The following is an 8,410-nucleotide window of genomic DNA, read 5'->3' as shown; positions in this document are numbered from 1 at the left end:
ACCCTGCCGGAGGGGGAATCCATCACCAGCGGCCATCTTCATCATCCCGGTGCTCTTCATGATGAGGAGGGAGTAGTTCACCCTCGGGGCTGAGGGTATGTACCAGTAGCTATGTGTTTGATCTCTCTCTCTCTCTCTCTCTCTCTCTCGTGTTCTTGATTTGGTACGATCTTGATGTACCGCGAGCTTTGCTACTATAGTTGGATCTTATGATGTTTCTACCTCTCTACCTTCTTGTAATGGATTGAGTTTTCCCTTTGAAGCTATCTTATCGGATTGAGTCTTTAAGGATTTGAGAACACTTGATGTATGTCTTGCATGTGCTTATCTGTGGTGACAATGGGATATTCACGTGATCCACTTGATGTATGTTTTCGTGATCAACTTGCGGGTTTTGTGACCTTGTGAACTTATGCATAGGGGTTGGCACACGTTTTCGTCTTGACTCTCCGGTAGAAACTTTGGGTCACTCTTTGAAGTTCTTTGTGTTGGTTCGAATAGATGAATCTGAGATTGTGTGATGCATATTGTATAATCAAACCCGCAGATACTTGTGGTGACATTGGAGTATCTAGGTAACATTAGGGTTTTGGTTGATGTGTGTCTTAAGGTGTTATTTTAGTACGAATGCTAGGGCTGTTTGTGACACTTATAGGAATAGCCCAATAGATCGATCGGAAAGAATAACTTTGAGGTGGTTTCGTACCCTACAATAATCTCTTCATGTGTTCTCCGCTTTAGTGACTTTGGAGTGACTCTTTCTTGCACGTTGAGGGATTGTTATATGATCCAACTATGTTATCTGTTGGGGAACGTTGCAGAAAATTAAAATTTTTCCTACGGTTTCACCAAGATCCATCTATGAGTTCATCTAAGCAACGAGTCAAGGGAGAGAGATTGCATCTACATACCACTTGTAGATCGTGTGCGGAAGCTTGCAAGGTGATGATGTAGTCGTACTCGACGTGATTCGAATCACCGATGACCAAGTGCTGAACGGACAGCACCTCCGCGTTCAACACACGTATGGGACGGGAGACGTCTCCTCCTTCTTGATCCAGCAAGGGGAAGGAGAGGTTGAGGAAGACAGCTCCACCAGCAGCACGACGGCGTGGTGATGGTGGAGAGGCAGTACTCCGACAGGGCTTCGCCAAGCACACGACGGAGGAGGAGAGGTGTTGGGGAGGGGAGGGCTGCGCCTTGGAGGGTGGTGCGGCTGCCCTCCCCTCACCCCTCTATTTATAGGGGGAAGGGAGAAGGGGGCCGGCCCCCTAGAACCCATCTAGGGGGGGTGCGGCGGCCTAGGGGAGAGGGGAGAGGGTGGCTTGCCCCCCAAGCCAAGGGGGGCGCCCCCTCTAGGGTTCCCCCTCAACCCTAGGCGCATGGGCCCAAGGGAGGGGGTGCGGCCAGCCCACCAGGGGCTGGCTCCCTGCCCCACGCAGCCCATGTGGCCCCCCGGGAGGGGTGGCCCCTCCCGGTGGACCCCCGGAACCCTTCCGGTGGCCCCGGTACAATACCGGTATGACCCCGAAACTTCCCGGTGTCCGTTTGACAACTTCCCATATATAAATCTTTACCTCCGGACCCTTCCGGATCTCCTCGTGACGTCCAGGATCCCATCCGGGACTCCGAACAACATTCGGTAGTCACATACTAGTCTTCCTAATAACCCTAGCGTCACCGAACCTTAAGTGTGTAGACCCTACGGGTTCGGGAGACATGCAGACATGACCGAGACGCTCTCAGTCAATAACCAACAGCGGGATCTGGATACCCATGATGGCTCCCACATGCTCCTCGATGTTGTCATCGGATGAACCACGATGTCGAGGATTCGATCAAACCCTGTATGCAATTCCCTTTGTCAATCGGTACGTTACTTGCCCGAGACTCGATCGTCGGTATCCCAATACCTTGTTCAGTCTCGTTACCGGCAAGTCACTTTACTCGTACCGTAATGCATGATCCCGTGTCCAACACCTTGGTCACATTGAGCTCATTATGATGATGCATTACCGAGTGGGCCCAGAGATACCTCTCCGTCATACGGAGTGACAAATCCCAGTCTCGATCCGTGTCAACCCAACAGCTACTTTCGGAGATACCTGTAATGCACCTTTATAGTCACCCAGTTACGTTGTGACGTTTGATACACCCAAGGCACTCTTACGGTATCCGGGAGTTACACGATCTCATGGTCGAAGGAAGAGATACTTGACACTGGCAAAGCTCTAGCAAAACGAACTACACGATCTTTTATGCTATGCTTAGGATTGGGTCTTGTCCATCACATCATTCTCCTAATGATGTGATCCCGTTATCAACGACATCCAATGTCCATAGTCAGGAAACCATGACTATCTGTTGATCACAACGAGCTGGTCAACTAGAGGCTCACCAGGGACATATTGTGGTCTAAGTATTCACACGTGTATTACGATTTCCGGATAATACAGTTATAGCATGAATAAAAGACATTTATCATGAACATTGAAATATAATAATACTTTTATTATTGCCTCTAGGGCATATTTCCAACAGTCTCCCACTTGCACTAGAGTCACCAATCTAGTTACATTGTGATGAATCGAACACCCATAGAGTTCTGGTGTTGATCATGTTTTGCACGCGAGAGAGGTTTAGTCAGCGGATCTGCGACATTCAGATCCGTGTGCACTTTGCAAATCTCTATGTCTCCATCTTGAACATTTTCACGGATGGAGTTGAAACGACGCTTGATGTGCCTGGTCTTCTTGTGAAACCTGGGCTCCTTGGCGAGGGCAATAGCTCCAGTGTTGTCACAGAAGAGTTTGATCGGCCCCGACGCATTGGGTATGACTCCTAGGTCGGTGATGAACTCCTTCACCCAAATCGCTTCATGCGCTGCCTCCGAGGCTGCCATGTACTCCGCTTCACACGTAGATCCCGCCACGACGCTCTGCTTGCAGCTGCACCAGCTTACTGCTCCACCATTCAACATATACACGTATCCGGTTTGTGACTTAGAGTCATCCAGATCTGAGTCGAAGCTAGCGTCGACGTAACCCTTTACGACGAGCTCTTCGTCTCCTCCATAAACGAGAAACATGTCCTTCGTCCTTTTCAGGTACTTCAGGATATTCTTGACCGCTGTCCAGTGTTCCTTGCCGGGATTACTTTGGTATCTTGCTACCAAACTTACGGCAAGGTTTACATCGGGTCTGGTACACAGCATGGCATACATAATAGATCCTATGGCTGAAGCATAGGGGATGACACTCATCTCTTCTTTATCTTTTGCCGTGGTCGGTGACTGAGCCGAGCTCAATCTCACACCTTGTAACATAGGCAAGAACCCCTTCTTGGACTGATCCATTTTGAACCTCTTCAAAATCTTATCAAGGTATGTGCTTTGTGAAAGACCTATGAGGCGTCTCGATCTATCTCTATAGATCTTGATGCCTAATATATAAGCAGCTTCTCCAAGGTCCTTCATTGAAAAACACTTATTCAAGTAGGCCTTAATGCTGTCCAGAAATTCTATATTATTTCCCATCAAGAGTATGTCATCTACATATAATATGAGAAATGCTACAGAGCTCCCACTCACTTTCTTGTAAACGCAGGCTTCTCCATAAGTCTGCATAAACCCAAACGCTTTGATCATCTCATCAAAGCGAATGTTCCAACTCCGAGATGCTTGCACCAGTCCATAAATGGATCGCTGGAGCTTGCATACTTTGTTAGCGTTCCGAGGATCGACAAAACCTTCCGGCTGCATCATATACAGTTCTTCCTTAAGATGCCCGTTAAGGAATGCCGTTTTGACGTCCATTTGCCATATCTCATAATCATAGTATGCGGCAATTGCTAACATGATTCGGACGGACTTTAGCTTCGCTACGGGAGAGAATGTCTCGTCGTAGTCAATCCCTTGAACCTGTCGATAACCCTTAGCGACAAGTCGAGCTTTATAGATGGTGACATTACCATCCGCGTCTGTCTTCTTCTTAAAGATCCATTTGTTTTCTATCGCTCGCCGATCATCGGGCAAGTCTGTCAAAGTCCATACTTTGTTTTCATACATGGATTCTATCTCGGATTTCATGGCTTCAAGCCATTTGTTGGAATCCGGGCCCGCCATCGCTTCTTCATAGTTCGAAGGTTCATTGTTGTCTAACAACATGATTTCCAGGACAGGGTTGCCGTACCACTCTGGTGCGGAACGTGTCCTAGTGGACCTACGAAGTTCAGCAGTAACTTGATCCGAAGTACCTTGATCATCATCATTGTTTTCCTCTTCAGTTGGTGTGGGCATCACAGGAACGGTTTCCTGCGCTGCGCCACTTTCCCGCTCAAGAGGTAGTACTTCATCGAGTTCTACTTTCCTCCCACTTACTTCTTTCGAGAGAAACTCTTTTTCCAGAAAGCATCCGTTCTTGGCAACAAAGATCTTGCCTTCGGATCTTAAGTAGAAGGTATACCCGACAGTTTCCTTAGGGTATCCTATGAATACGCATTTTTCCGACTTGGGTTCGAGCTTTTCAGGTTGAAGTTTCTTGACATAAGCATCGCATCCCCAAACTTTTAGAAACGACAGCTTAGGTTTCTTTCCAAACCATAATTCATACGGTGTCGTCTCAACGGATTTAGACGGTGCCCTATTTAAAGTGAATGTAGCTGTCTCTAGAGCGTATCCCCAAAATGATAGCGGTAAATCGGTAAGAGACATCATAGACCGCACCATATCCAATAGGGTGCGATTACGACGTTCGGACACACCGTTTCGCTGAGGTGTTCCAGGCGGCGTGAGCTGTGAAACGATTCCACATTTCCTTAAGTGTGTACCAAATTCGTGACTTAAGTATTCTCCTCCACGATCTGATCGTAAGAATTTTATCTTTCGGTCACGTTGATTCTCTACCTCATTCTGAAATTCCTTGAACTTTTCAAAGGTCTCAGACTTGTGTTTCATTAAGTAGACATACCCATATCTACTCAAGTCATCTGTGAGAGTGAGAACATAACGATATCCTCCGCGAGCCTCAACGCTCATTGGACCGCACACATCGGTATGTATGATTTCCAACAAGTTGGTTGCTCGCTCCATTGTTCCGGAGAACGGAGTCTTGGTCATTTTGCCCAAAAGGCATGGTTCGCACGTGTCAAACGATTCATAATCAAGAGACTCTAAAAGTCCATCGGCATGGAGCTTCTTCATGCGCTTGACACCAATGTGACCAAGGCGGCAGTGCCACAAGTATGTGGGACTATCGTTATCAACTTTAAATCTTTTGGCATCTACACTATGAACATGTGTAATATTACGCTCGAGATTCATTAAGAATAAACCATTGACCATCGGAGCATGACCATAAAACATATCTCTCATATAAATCGAACAACCATTATTCTCAGACTTAAATGAGTAGCCATCTCGTATTAAACGAGATCCAGATACAATGTTCATGCTCAAACTTGGCACTAAATAACAATTATTAAGGTTCAAAACTAATCCCGTAGGTAAATGTAGAGGCAGCGTGCCGACGGCGATCACATCGACTCTGGAACCATTCCCGACGCGCATCGTCACCTCGTCCTTCGCCAGTCTCCGTTTATTCCGCAGCTCCTGCTGTGAGTTACAAATATGAGCAACGGCACCGGTATCAAATACCCAGGAGTTACTACGAGTACTGGTAAGGTACACATCAATCACATGTATATCAAATATACCTTTGGTGTTGCCGGCCTTCTTATCCGCTAAGTATTTGGGGCAGTTCCGCTTCCAGTGACCCTTCCCCTTGCAATAAAAGCACTCAGTCTCAGGCTTGGGTCCATTCTTTGACTTCTTCCCGGTAACTGGCTTACCAGGCGCGGCAACATCTTTGCCGTCCTTCTTGAAGTTCTTCTTACCCTTGCCCTTCTTGAACTTAGTGGTCTTATTGACCATCAACACTTGATGTTCTTTCTTGATTTCAGCCTCTGCTGACTTCAGCATCGAGAACACTTCAGGAATGGTCTTTTCCATCCCCTGCATGTTGTAGTTCATCACAAAGCTCTTGTAGCTTGGTGGGAGCGACTGGAGGATTCTGTCAATGACTGCCTCATCTGGGAGGTTAATGTTCAGCTGGGTCATACGGTTGTGCAACCCAGACATCTTCAGGATGTGCTCACTGACAGAACTGTTTTCCTCCATCTTACAACTGTAGAACTTGTCGGAGACATCATATCTCTCGACCCGGGCATGAGCTTGAAAAACTAGTTTCAGCTCTTCGAACATCTCATATGCTCCGTGGTGCTCAAAACGCTTTTGGAGCCCCGGTTCTAAGCTGTAAAGCATGCCGCACTGAACGAGGGAGTAATCATCAGCACGAGACTGCCAAGCATTCATAATGTCTTGGTTCTCTGGGACGGGAGCGTCACCTAACAGTCCTTCTAGGACATATTGTTTCCTGGCAGCTATGAGGATGATCCTCAGGTTCCGGACCCAGTCCGTATAGTTGCTGCCATCATCTTTCAGCTTGGTTTTCTCTAGGAACGCGTTGAAGTTCATGTTGACATTAGCGTTGGCCATTGATCTACAAGACATATTTGCAAAGGTTTTAGACTAAGTTCATGATAATAAAGTTCTAATCAAATTATGAACTCCCACTTAGATTAGACATCCCTTTAGTCATCTAAGTGTTACACGATCCGAGTCGACTAGCCCGTGTCCGATCATCACGTGAGACGGACTAGTCATCGTCGGTGAACATTCTCATGTTGATCGTATCTTCCATACGATTCGTGTTCGACCTTTCGGTCTCCGTGTTCCGAGGCCATGTCTGCACATGCTAGGCTCGTCAAGTTAACCCTAAGTGTTTTCGCTGTGTAAAACTGTCTTACACCCGTTGTATGTGAACGTAAGAATCCATCACACCCGATCATCATGTGGTGCTTAGAAGCGACGAACTGTAGCAACGGTGCACAGTTAGGGGAGAACACTTCTTGAAATTTTATAAGGGATCATCTTATTTACTAGCGTCGTCCTAAGTAAACAAGATGCATAAACATAATAAACATCACATGCAATTATATATTTGTGACATGATATGGCCAATATCATATAGCTCCATTGATCTTCATCTTCGGGGCTCCATGATCATCTTGTCACCGGCTTGACACCATGATCTCCATCATCATGATCTCCATCATCGTGTCTTCATGAAGTTGTCACGCCAACGACTATTTCTACTTCTATGACTAACGTTTAGCAATAAAGTAAAGTAGTTTACATGGCGTTATTCAATGACACGCAGGTCATACAAAAAATAAAGACAACTCCTATGGCTCCTGCCGGTTGTCATACTCATCGACATGCAAGTCGTGAATCCTATTACAAAGAACATGATCTCATACATCACAATTCATCATTCATCACAACTTCTGGCCATATCACATCACATGATCAATCGCTGCAAAAACAAGTTAGACGTCCTCTAATTGTTGTTGCATCTTTTACGTGGCTGCAATTGGGTTCTAGCAAGAACGTTTTCTTACCTACGAATCACCACAACGTGATTTTGTCAACTTCTATTTACCCTTCATAAGGGCCCTGTTCATCGATTCCGTTCCAACTAAAGTGGGAGAGACAGACACCCGCCAGCCACCTTATGCAACTAGTGCATGTTAGTCGGTGGAACCGGTCTCACGTAAGCGTACATGTAAGGTTGGTCCGGGCCGCTTCATCCCACAATACCGTTGAGCAAGAAAAGACTAGTAGAGGCAAGTAAGATGACAAAATCCACGCCCACAACAAAATTGTGTTCTACTCGTGCAAAGAGAACTACGCATAGACCTAGCTCATGATGCCACTGTTGGGGAACGTTGCAGAAAATTAAAATTTTTCCTACGGTTTCACCAAGATCCATCTATGAGTTCATCTAAGCAATGAATCAAGGGAGAGAGATTGCATCTACATACCACTTGTAGATCGCGTGCGGAAGCTTGCAAGGTGATGATGTAGTCGTACTCGACGTGATTCGAATCACCGATGACCAAGTGCTCAACGGACAGCACCTCCGCGTTCAACACACGTACGGGACGGGAGACGTCTCCTCCTTCTTGATCCAGCAAGGGGAAGGAGAGGTTGAGGAATACAGCTCCACCGGCAGCACGACGGCATGGTGATGGTGGAGAGGCAGTACTCCGACAGGGCTTCGCCAAGCACACGACGGAGGAGGAGAGGTGTTGGGGAGGGGAGGGCTGCGCCTTGGAGGGTGGTCCGGCTGCCCTCCCCTCACCCCTATATTTATAGGGGGAAGGGAGAAGGGGGCCGGCCCCCTAGAACCCATCTAGGGGGGGGTGCGGCGGCCTAGGGGAGAGGGGAGAGGGTGGCTTGCCCCCCAAGCCAAGGGGGGCGCCCCCTCTAGGGTTCCCCCTCAACCCTAGG

This window comes from Triticum aestivum, chromosome 3B (assembly GCF_018294505.1).
Source record: "Triticum aestivum cultivar Chinese Spring chromosome 3B, IWGSC CS RefSeq v2.1, whole genome shotgun sequence".
NCBI lineage: Eukaryota > Viridiplantae > Streptophyta > Magnoliopsida > Poales > Poaceae > Triticum > Triticum aestivum.
The sequence above is the reverse complement of the archived record's forward strand: the minus strand, read 5'-3'. Positions refer to the sequence as shown.